At 35.7% G+C, this 12586-nt stretch overlaps 4 non-coding genes across 4 annotated transcripts; all 4 read right to left on the bottom strand.

The window, feature by feature from the left end:
• Window positions 1–93, bottom strand: TRNAI-UAU (transfer RNA isoleucine (anticodon UAU)). The gene is given in 2 exon segments: window positions 1–36; window positions 56–93. It is a non-coding gene; the product is annotated as a tRNA-Ile (tRNA).
• A 3522-nt stretch (window positions 94–3615) lies between these two features.
• Window positions 3616–3708, bottom strand: TRNAI-UAU (transfer RNA isoleucine (anticodon UAU)). Its single transcript is given in 2 exon segments — window positions 3616–3651; window positions 3671–3708. It is a non-coding gene; the product is annotated as a tRNA-Ile (tRNA).
• A 6213-nt stretch (window positions 3709–9921) lies between these two features.
• On the bottom strand, window positions 9922–10014 carry TRNAI-UAU (transfer RNA isoleucine (anticodon UAU)). Its single transcript is given in 2 exon segments — window positions 9922–9957; window positions 9977–10014. It is a non-coding gene; the product is annotated as a tRNA-Ile (tRNA).
• Window positions 10015–10824: 810 nt separating this feature from the next.
• On the bottom strand, window positions 10825–10917 carry TRNAI-UAU (transfer RNA isoleucine (anticodon UAU)). Its single transcript is given in 2 exon segments — window positions 10825–10860; window positions 10880–10917. It is a non-coding gene; the product is annotated as a tRNA-Ile (tRNA).
• Window positions 10918–12586: the final 1669 nt, after the last annotated feature.

The following is a 12586-nucleotide window of genomic DNA, read 5'->3' as shown; positions in this document are numbered from 1 at the left end:
TGCTCCAGGTGAGGCTTGAACTCACAACCTCGGCATTGCTCAACAGATACTGTCTTATAAGTACCGTGCGCTGACCAATTGCGCCACTGGAGCGCTTTGCAACATTGATTTGTTATGCTAGATGTGGATTTTATTCAATGCAATCAGTACAGTCATAAGAATTGAAAAAGAAAATCATTTTTGGTGATGAATGATGAGCAACAAAGGAACATGCATGCCAGATGGTACTTAAATAAGATGTCCACGGTGATAGAAAATGTTTAAAAAAAACAACAACAATGTTATCATAATAAATGTCATATTTTAGCTTCTGTGGTCATTTTTTGCAAGCTAAACACTGCAAGACTGTTTTACAGTCGAAGCAAGGATAAAATATCAATTCTAGTGATGAGACACTTGCTGTAATGACTTCCACCCCATATGGAACTTGGACCCCTGTCTTAGGAGGGCAGTGACTTATCCATTATGCCAGTGGTGCTTACTGATGTTCTTATTTAAGACTGTTAGGTTTTTAATAGTCAATTATTTATTTTTGAGGAAAAAGTGAAGCTGTTTACTGTGTTCTTTGCATTACCAAGTCCAGCAAGAAATGTGCTGGTACTATCCAGAGCTGTCAGTATGGATTATCATGCTATATTGCAGAAAATCAATTTGATGCAACTGCTTTACCAACAGTATGTTAATCTTTTCCATTGCTGTTTTGTTGGCTGACTGAAGGAAGATATGCAGTGCATTTGAACCAAAGCAGATGTGTGCTGACAACTTAAATGCACAATCATGTTTGTGTTTTTTCTTTCTTTCTTCCATCCTTTGTAATATCATATTAAATATTAAGGTAGCAGTTTATAATCAATGACTAATGACATAAGTAAAGGAAAAAAAAAACAGTACACAAAGATGCTCCAGGTGAGGCTTGAACTCACAACCTCGGCTTTGCTCAACAGATCCTGTTTTATAAGTACTGCGCGCTGACCAATTGCGCCACTGGAGCTCTTTGCAGCATTAATTGGTTATGCTAGATGTGGATTTTATTCAATACAATCAGTACAGTCATAAGAATTGAAAAAGAAAATAATTTTTGGTGATGAATGATGAGCAACAAAGGAACATGCATGCCAGATGGCACTTGAATAAGCTGTCCACGGTGATAGAAAAGGTTTAAAAAACAACAACAACAACAACAATGTTATCATAATTAATGTCATATTTTAGCTTCTGTGGTCACTTTTTACAAGCTAAACACTGCAAGACTGTTTTACAGTTGAAGCAAGGATAAAATATCAACTCTACTGATGAGACACTTGCTGTAATGACTTCCAACTCAGACGGGACTTAAACCCACAACCACTGGCTTAGGAGAACAGTGCCTTATCCATTATGCCAGTGGTGCTTACTGATGTCCTTATTTAAGACTGATAGGTTTTTAATAGTCAATTATTTATTTTTTTTAAAAATATGAAGCTTTTTACTGTGTTCTTTGCATTACCAAGTCCAGCAAGAAATGTGCTGGTATTATCCAGAGCTGTCAGTATGGATTATCATGCTATATTGCAGAAAATCAATTTGATGCAACTGCTTTACCAACAGTATGTTAATCTTTTCCATTGCTGTTTTGTTGGCTGACTGAAGGAAGATATGCAGTGCATTTAAACCAAAGCAGATGTGTGCTGACAACTTAAATGCACTATCATGTTTGTGTTTTTTCTTTCTTTCTTCCATCCTTTGTAATATCATATTAAATATTAAGGTAGCAGTTTATAATCAATGACTAATGACATAAGAAAAGGAAAAAAACAGTATACAAAGAAGCTCCAGGTGAGGCTCGAACTCACAACCTCAGCATTGCTCAACAGATACTGTCTTATAAGTACCACGCGCTGACCAATTGCACCACTGGAGCACTTTGCAGCATTGTCTGGTTATGCTAGATGTGGATTTTATTTAATACAATCAGTACAGTCATAAGAATTGAAAAAAAAAATCAGTTTTGGTGATGAATGATGAGCAACAAAGGAACATGCATGCCAGATGGCACTTGAATAAGCTGTCCACTGTGATAGAAAAGGTTTAAAAAACAACAACAACAATTTTATCATAATTAATGTCATATTTTAGCTTCTGTGGTCACTTTTTACAAGCTAAACACTGCAATACTGTTTTACAGTTGAAGCAAGGATAAAATATCAACTCTAGTGATGAGACACTTGCTGTAATGACTTCCAACTCAGATGGGACTTAAACCCACAACCACTGGCTTAGGAGAACAGTGCCTTATCCATTATTCCAGTGGTGCTTACTGATGTCCTTATTTAAGACTGTTAGGTTTTTAATAGTCAATTATTTTTTTTTTTAAAAAAGTGAAGCTGTTTACTGTGTTCTTTGCATTACCAAGTCCAGCAAGAAATGTGCTGGTACTATCCAGAGCTGTCAGTATGGATTATCTTGCTATATTGCAGAAAATCAATTTGATGCAACTGCTTTACCAACAGTATGTTATTCTTTTCCATTGCTGTTTTGTTGGCTGACTGAAGGAAGATATGCAGTGCATTTGAACCAAAGCAGATGTGTGCTGACAACTTAAATGCACAATCATGTTTGTGTTTTTTCTTTCTTTCTTCCATCCTTTGTAATATCATATTAAATATTAAGGTAGCAGTTTATAATCAATGACTAATGAAATAAAAAAAGGAAAAAAAAAACATTATACAAAGCTGCTCCAAGTGAGGCTTGAACTCACAACCTCGGCAATGCTCAACAGATACTGTCTTATAAGTACCGCGCGCTGACCAATTTCGCCACTGGAGCACTTTGCAGCCTTAATTGGTTATGCTAGATGTGGATTTTATTCAATACAATCAGTACAGTCATAAGAATTGAAAAAGAAAATAATTTTTGGTGATGAATGATGAGCAACAAAGGAACATGCATGCCAGATGGCACTTGAATAAGCTGTCCACTGTGATAGAAAAGGTTTAAAAAACAACAACAACAATGTTATCCTAATTAATGTCATATTTTAGCTACTGTGGTCATTTTTTACAAGCTAAACAGTGCAAGACTGTTTTACAGTTGAAGCAAGGATAAAATATCAACTCTACTGATGAGACACTTGCTGTAATGACTTCCAACTCAGACGGGACTTAAACCCACAAACACTGGCTTAGGAGAACAGTGCCTTATCCATTATGCCAGTGGTGCTTACTGATGTCCTTATTTAAGACTGATAGGTTTTTAATAGTCAATTATTTATTTTTGAAAAAAAGTGAAGCTGTTTACTGTGTTCTTTGCATTACCAAGTCCAGCAAGAAATGTGCTGGTACTATCCAGAGCTGTCAGTATGGATTATCATGCTATATTGCAGAAAATCAATTTGATGCAACTGCTTTACCAACAGTATGTTAATCTTTTCCATTGCTGTTTTGTTGGCTGACTGAAGGAAGATATGCAGTGCATTTGAACCAAAGCAGATGTGTGCTGACAAATTAAATGCACAATCATGTTTGTGTTTTTTCTTTCTTTCTTCCATCCTTTGTAATATCATATTAAATATTAAGGTAGCAGTTTATAATCAATGACTAATGACATAAGAAAAGGAAAAAAAACAGTATACAAAAATGCTCCAGGTGAGGCTTGAACTCACAACCTCGGCATTGCTCAACAGATACTGTCTTATAAGTACCGTGCGCTGACCAATTGCGCCACTGGAGCGCTTTGCAACATTGATTTGTTATGCTAGATGTGGATTTTATTCAATGCAATCAGTACAGTCATAAGAATTGAAAAAGAAAATCATTTTTGGTGATGAATGATGAGCAACAAAGGAACATGCATGCCAGATGGTACTTAAATAAGATGTCCACGGTGATAGAAAATGTTTAAAAAAAACAACAACAATGTTATCATAATAAATGTCATATTTTAGCTTCTGTGGTCATTTTTTGCAAGCTAAACACTGCAAGACTGTTTTACAGTCGAAGCAAGGATAAAATATCAATTCTAGTGATGAGACACTTGCTGTAATGACTTCCACCCCATATGGAACTTGGACCCCTGTCTTAGGAGGGCAGTGACTTATCCATTATGCCAGTGGTGCTTACTGATGTTCTTATTTAAGACTGTTAGGTTTTTAATAGTCAATTATTTATTTTTGAGGAAAAAGTGAAGCTGTTTACTGTGTTCTTTGCATTACCAAGTCCAGCAAGAAATGTGCTGGTACTATCCAGAGCTGTCAGTATGGATTATCATGCTATATTGCAGAAAATCAATTTGATGCAACTGCTTTACCAACAGTATGTTAATCTTTTCCATTGCTGTTTTGTTGGCTGACTGAAGGAAGATATGCAGTGCATTTGAACCAAAGCAGATGTGTGCTGACAACTTAAATGCACAATCATGTTTGTGTTTTTTCTTTCTTTCTTCCATCCTTTGTAATATCATATTAAATATTAAGGTAGCAGTTTATAATCAATGACTAATGACATAAGTAAAGGAAAAAAAAAACAGTACACAAAGATGCTCCAGGTGAGGCTTGAACTCACAACCTCGGCTTTGCTCAACAGATCCTGTTTTATAAGTACTGCGCGCTGACCAATTGCGCCACTGGAGCTCTTTGCAGCATTAATTGGTTATGCTAGATGTGGATTTTATTCAATACAATCAGTACAGTCATAAGAATTGAAAAAGAAAATAATTTTTGGTGATGAATGATGAGCAACAAAGGAACATGCATGCCAGATGGCACTTGAATAAGCTGTCCACGGTGATAGAAAAGGTTTAAAAAACAACAACAACAACAACAATGTTATCATAATTAATGTCATATTTTAGCTTCTGTGGTCACTTTTTACAAGCTAAACACTGCAAGACTGTTTTACAGTTGAAGCAAGGATAAAATATCAACTCTACTGATGAGACACTTGCTGTAATGACTTCCAACTCAGACGGGACTTAAACCCACAACCACTGGCTTAGGAGAACAGTGCCTTATCCATTATGCCAGTGGTGCTTACTGATGTCCTTATTTAAGACTGATAGGTTTTTAATAGTCAATTATTTATTTTTTTTAAAAATATGAAGCTTTTTACTGTGTTCTTTGCATTACCAAGTCCAGCAAGAAATGTGCTGGTATTATCCAGAGCTGTCAGTATGGATTATCATGCTATATTGCAGAAAATCAATTTGATGCAACTGCTTTACCAACAGTATGTTAATCTTTTCCATTGCTGTTTTGTTGGCTGACTGAAGGAAGATATGCAGTGCATTTAAACCAAAGCAGATGTGTGCTGACAACTTAAATGCACTATCATGTTTGTGTTTTTTCTTTCTTTCTTCCATCCTTTGTAATATCATATTAAATATTAAGGTAGCAGTTTATAATCAATGACTAATGACATAAGAAAAGGAAAAAAACAGTATACAAAGAAGCTCCAGGTGAGGCTCGAACTCACAACCTCAGCATTGCTCAACAGATACTGTCTTATAAGTACCACGCGCTGACCAATTGCACCACTGGAGCACTTTGCAGCATTGTCTGGTTATGCTAGATGTGGATTTTATTTAATACAATCAGTACAGTCATAAGAATTGAAAAAAAAAATCAGTTTTGGTGATGAATGATGAGCAACAAAGGAACATGCATGCCAGATGGCACTTGAATAAGCTGTCCACTGTGATAGAAAAGGTTTAAAAAACAACAACAACAATTTTATCATAATTAATGTCATATTTTAGCTTCTGTGGTCACTTTTTACAAGCTAAACACTGCAATACTGTTTTACAGTTGAAGCAAGGATAAAATATCAACTCTAGTGATGAGACACTTGCTGTAATGACTTCCAACTCAGATGGGACTTAAACCCACAACCACTGGCTTAGGAGAACAGTGCCTTATCCATTATTCCAGTGGTGCTTACTGATGTCCTTATTTAAGACTGTTAGGTTTTTAATAGTCAATTATTTATTTTTTTAAAAAAGTGAAGCTGTTTACTGTGTTCTTTGCATTACCAAGTCCAGCAAGAAATGTGCTGGTACTATCCAGAGCTGTCAGTATGGATTATCTTGCTATATTGCAGAAAATCAATTTGATGCAACTGCTTTACCAACAGTATGTTATTCTTTTCCATTGCTGTTTTGTTGGCTGACTGAAGGAAGATATGCAGTGCATTTGAACCAAAGCAGATGTGTGCTGACAACTTAAATGCACAATCATGTTTGTGTGTTTTCTTTCTTTCTTCCATCCTTTGTAATATCATATTAAATATTAAGGCTACCAGTTTATAATCAATGACTAATGACATAAGAAAAGGAAAAAAAACAGTATACAAAGATTCTCCAGGTGAGGCTTGAACTCACAACCTTGGCATTGTTCAACAGATACTGTCTTATAAGTACCGCGCGCTGACCAATTGCGCCACTGGAGCGCTTTGCAACATTGGTTGGTTATGCTAGATGTGGATTTTATTCAATGCAATCAGTACAGTCATAAGAATTGAAAAAGAAAATCATTTTTGGTGATGAATGATGAGCAACAAAGGAACATGCATGCCAGATGGCACTTGAATAAGCTGTCCACTGTGATAGAAAAGGTTTAAAAAACAACAACAACAATTTTATCATAATTAATGTCATATTTTAGCTTCTGTGGTCACTTTTTACAATCTAAACACTGCAATACTGTTTTACAGTTGAAGCAAGGATAAAATATCAACTCTAGTGATGAGACACTTGCTGTAATGACTTCCAACTCAGAAGGGACTTAAACCCACAACCACTGGCTTAGGAGAGCAGTGCCTTATCCATTATTCCAGTGGTGCTTACTGATGTCCTTATTTAAGACTGTTAGGTTTTTAATAGTCAATTATTTATTTTTTTAAAAAAGTGAAGCTGTTTACTGTGTTCTTTGCATTACCAAGTCCAGCAAGAAATGTGCTGGTACTATCCAGAGCTGTCAGTATGGATTATCTTGCTATATTGCAGAAAATCAATTTGATGCAACTGCTTTACCAACAGTATGTTATTCTTTTCCATTGCTGTTTTGTTGGCTGACTGAAGGAAGATATGCAGTGCATTTGAACCAAAGCAGATGTGTGCTGACAACTTAAATGCACAATCATGTTTGTGTGTTTTCTTTCTTTCTTCCATCCTTTGTAATATCATGTTAAATATTAAGGCTACCAGTTTATAATCAATGACTAATGACATAAGAAAAGGAAAAAAAACAGTATACAAAGATTCTCCAGGTGAGGCTTGAACTCACAACCTTGGCATTGTTCAACAGATACTGTCTTATAAGTACCGCGCGCTGACCAATTGCGCCACTGGAGCGCTTTGCAACATTGGTTGGTTATGCTAGATGTGGATTTTATTCAATGCAATCAGTACAGTCATAAGAATTGAAAAAGAAAATCATTTTTGGTGATGAATGATGAGCAACAAAGGAACATGCATGCCAGATGGTACTTAAATAAGATGTCCACGGTGATAGAAAATGTTTAAAAAAAACAACAACAATGTTATCATAATAAATGTCATATTTTAGCTTCTGTGGTCATTTTTTGCAAGATAAACACTGCAAGACTGTTTTACAGTCGAAGCAAGGATAAAATATCAATTCTAGTGATGAGACACTTGCTGTAATGACTTCCACCCCATATGGAACTTGGACCCCTGTCTTAGGAGGGCAGTGACTTATCCATTATGCCAGTCTTATTTAAGACTGTTAGGTTTTTAATAGTCAATTATTTATTTTTGAGGAAAAAGTGAAGCTGTTTACTGTGTTCTTTGCATTACCAAGTCCAGCAAGAAATGTGCTGGTACTATCCAGAGCTGTCAGTATGGATTATCATGCTATATTGCAGAAAATCAATTTGATGCAACTGCTTTACCAACAGTATGTTAATCTTTTCCATTGCTGTTTTGTTGGCTGACTGAAGGAAGATATGCAGTGCATTTGAACCAAAGCAGATGTGTGCTGACAACTTAAATGCACAATCATGTTTGTGTTTTTTCTTTCTTTCTTCCATCCTTTGTAATATCATATTAAATATTAAGGTAGCAGTTTATAATCAATGACTAATGACATAAGTAAAGGAAAAAAAAAACAGTACACAAAGATGCTCCAAGTGAGGCTTGAACTCACAACCTTGGCATTGCTCAACAGATACTGTCTTATAAGTTTTGCGCGCTGACCAATTGCGCCACTGGAGCATTTTGCAGCATTAATTGGTTATGCTAGATGTGGATTTTATTCAATACAATCAGTACATTCATAAGAATTGAAAAAGAAAATCATTTTCAGTGATGAATGATGAGCAACAAAGGAACATGCATGCCAGATGGCACTTGAATAAGCTGTCCACGGTGATAGAAAAGGTTTAAAAAACAACAACAACAATGTTATCATAATAAATGTCATATTTTAGCTTATGTGGTCATTTTTTACAAGCTAAACACTGCAAGACTGTTTTACAGTTGAAGCAAAGATAAAATATCAACTCTAGTGATGAGACACTTGCTGTAATGACTTCCAACTCAGACGGGACTTAAACCCACAAACACTGGCTTAGGAGAACAGTGCCTTATCCATTATGCCAGTGGTGCTTACTGATGTCCTTATTTAAGACTGATAGGTTTTTAATAGTCAATTATTTATTTTTGAAAAAAAGTGAAGCTGTTTACTGTGTTCTTTGCATTACCAAGTCCAGCAAGAAATGTGCTGGTACTATCCAGAGCTGTCAGTATGGATTATCATGCTATATTGCAGAAAATCAATTTGATGCAACTGCTTTACCAACAGTATGTTAATCTTTTCCATTGCTGTTTTGTTGGCTGACTGAAGGAAGATATGCAGTGCATTTGAACCAAAGCAGATGTGTGCTGACAACTTAAATGCTCAATCATGCTTGTGTGTTTTCTTTCTTTCTTCCATCCTTTGTAATATCATATTAAATATTAAGGTAGCAGTTTATAATCAATGACTAATGACATAAGAAAAGGAAAAAAACCAGTAAAACCTCCAGGTGAGACTTGAACTCACAACCTCGGCATTGCTCAACAGATACTGTCTTATAAGTACCGTGCGCTGACCAATTGCGCCACTGGAGCTCTTTGCAGCATTAATTGGTTATGCTAGATGTGGATTTTATTCAATACAATCAGTACAGTCATAAGAATTGAAAAAGAAAATCATTTTTGGTGATGAATGATGAGCAACAAAGGAACATGCATGCCAGATGGCACTTGAATAAGCTGTCCACGGTGATAGAAAAGGTTTAAAAAACAACAACAACAACAACAACAATGTTATCATAATTAATGTCATATTTTAGCTTCTGTGGTCACTTTTTACAAGCTAAACACTGCAAGACTGTTTTACAGTTGAAGCAAGGATAAAATATCAACTCTACTGATGAGACACTTGCTGTAATGACTTCCAACTCAGACGGGACTTAAACCCACAACCACTGGCTTAGGAGAACAGTGCCTTATCCATTATGCCAGTGGTGCTTACTGATGTCCTTATTTAAGACTGTTAGGTTTTTAATAGTCAATTATTTATTTTTGAAAAAAATTTAAGCTGTTTACTGTGTTCTTTGCATTACCAAGTCCAGCAAGAAATGTGCTGGTACTATCCAGAGCTGTCAGTATGGATTATCATGCTATATTGCAGAAAATCAATTTGATGCTACTGCTTTACCAACAGCATGTTAATCTTTTCCATTGCTGTTTTGTTTGCTGACTGAAGGAAGATATGCAGTGCATTTGAACCAAAGCAGATGTGTGCTGACAACTTAAATGCACAATCATGTTTGCGTTTTTTCTTTCTTTCTTCCATCCTTTGTAATATCATATTAAATATTAAGGTAGCAGTTTATAATCAATGACTAATGACATAAGAAAAGGAAAAAAAACAGTATACAAAGATGCTCCAGGTGAGGCTTGAACTCACAACCTCGGCATTGCTCAACAGATACTGTCTTATAAGTACCGCGCGCTGACCAATTGCGCCACTGGAGCACTTTGCAGCATTAAGTGGTAATGCTAGATGTGGATTTTATTCAATACAATCAGTACAGTCATAAGAATTGAAAAAGAAAATCATTTTTGGTGATGAATGATGAGCAACAAAGGAACATGCATGCCAGATGGCACTTGAATAAGCTGTCCACAGTGATAGAAAAGGTTTAAAAAACAACAACAACAATGTTATCATAATTAATGTCATATTTTAGCTTCTGTGGTCACTTTTTACAAGCTAAACACTGCAAGACTGTTTTACAGTTGAAGCAAGGATAAAATATCAACTCTACTGATGAGACACTTGCTATAATGACTTCCAACTCAGACGGGACTTAAACCCACAACCACTGGCTTAGGAGAACAGTGCCTTATCCATTATGCCAGTGGTGCTTACTGATGTCCTTATTTAAGACTGATAGGTTTTTAATAGTCAATTATTTATTTTTTGAAAAAATATGAAGCTGTTTACTGTGTTCTTTGCATTACCAAGTCCAGCAAGAAATGTGCTGGTATTATCCAGAGCTGTCAGTATGGATTATCATGCTATATTGCAGAAAATCAATTTGATGCAACTGCTTTACCAACAGTATGTTAATCTTTTCCATTGCTGTTTTGTTGGCTGACTGAAGGAAGATATGCAGTGCATTTAAACCAAAGCAGATGTGTGCTGACAACTTAAATGCACTATCATGTTTGTGTTTTTTCTTTCTTTCTTCCATCCTTTGTAATATCATATTAAATATTAAGGTAGCAGTTTATAATCAATGACTAATGACATAAGAAAAGGAAAAAAACAGTATACAAAGAAGCTCCAGGTGAGGCTCGAACTCACAACCTCAGCATTGCTCAACAGATACTGTCTTATAAGTACCACGCGCTGACCAATTGCGCCACTGGAGCACTTTGCAGCATTGTCTGGTTATGCTAGATGTGGATTTTATTTAATACAATCAGTACAGTCATAAGAATTGAAAAAAAAAATCAGTTTTGGTGATGAATGATGAGCAACAAAGGAACATGCATGCCAGATGGCACTTGAATAAGCTGTCCACTGTGATAGAAAAGGTTTAAAAAACAACAACAACAATTTTATCATAATTAATGTCATATTTTAGCTTCTGTGGTCACTTTTTACAAGCTAAACACTGCAATACTGTTTTACAGTTGAAGCAAGGATAAAATATCAACTCTAGTGATGAGACACTTGCTGTAATGACTTCCAACTCAGATGGGACTTAAACCCACAACCACTGGCTTAGGAGAACAGTGCCTTATCCATTATTCCAGTGGTGCTTACTGATGTCCTTATTTAAGACTGTTAGGTTTTTAATAGTCAATTATTTATTTTTTTAAAAAAGTGAAGCTGTTTACTGTGTTCTTTGCATTACCAAGTCCAGCAAGAAATGTGCTGGTACTATCCAGAGCTGTCAGTATGGATTATCTTGCTATATTGCAGAAAATCAATTTGATGCAACTGCTTTACCAACAGTATGTTATTCTTTTCCATTGCTGTTTTGTTGGCTGACTGAAGGAAGATATGCAGTGCATTTGAACCAAAGCAGATGTGTGCTGACAACTTCAATGCACAATCATGTTTGTGTGTTTTCTTTCTTTCTTCCATCCTTTGTAATATCATATTAAATATTAAGGCTACCAGTTTATAATCAATGACTAATGACATAAGAAAAGGAAAAAAAACAGTATACAAAGATTCTCCAGGTGAGGCTTGAACTCACAACCTTGGCATTGTTCAACAGATACTGTCTTATAAGTACCGCGCGCTGACCAATTGCGCCACTGGAGCGCTTTGCAACATTGGTTGGTTATGCTAGATGTGGATTTTATTCAATGCAATCAGTACAGTCATAAGAATTGAAAAAGAAAATCATTTTTGGTGATGAATGATGAGCAACAAAGGAACATGCATGCCAGATGGCACTTGAATAAGCTGTCCACTGTGATAGAAAAGGTTTAAAAAACAACAACAACAATTTTATCATAATTAATGTCATATTTTAGCTTCTGTGGTCACTTTTTACAAGCTAAACACTGCAATACTGTTTTACAGTTGAAGCAAGGATAAAATATCAACTCTAGTGATGAGACACTTGCTGTAATGACTTCCAACTCAGAAGGGACTTAAACCCACAACCACTGGCTTAGGAGAGCAGTGCCTTATCCATTATTCCAGTGGTGCTTACTGATGTCCTTATTTAAGACTGTTAGGTTTTTAATAGTCAATTATTTATTTATTTTAAAAAGTGAAGCTGTTTACTGTGTTCTTTGCATTACCAAGTCCAGCAAGAAATGTGCTGGTACTATCCAGAGCTGTCAGTATGGATTATCTTGCTATATTGCAGAAAATCAATTTGATGCAACTGCTTTACCAACAGTATGTTATTCTTTTCCATTGCTGTTTTGTTGGCTGACTGAAGGAAGATATGCAGTGCATTTGAACCAAAGCAGATGTGTGCTGACAACTTAAATGCACAATCATGTTTGTGTGTTTTCTTTCTTTCTTCCATCCTTTGTAATATCATGTTAAATATTAAGGCTACCAGTTTATAAT

Source organism: Pseudophryne corroboree, unplaced genomic scaffold (assembly GCF_028390025.1).
Source record: "Pseudophryne corroboree isolate aPseCor3 unplaced genomic scaffold, aPseCor3.hap2 scaffold_852, whole genome shotgun sequence".
Lineage (NCBI taxonomy): Eukaryota > Metazoa > Chordata > Amphibia > Anura > Myobatrachidae > Pseudophryne > Pseudophryne corroboree.
Note: the sequence above shows the minus strand (reverse complement) of the source record. Positions and strands in the feature narration are given on the sequence as shown.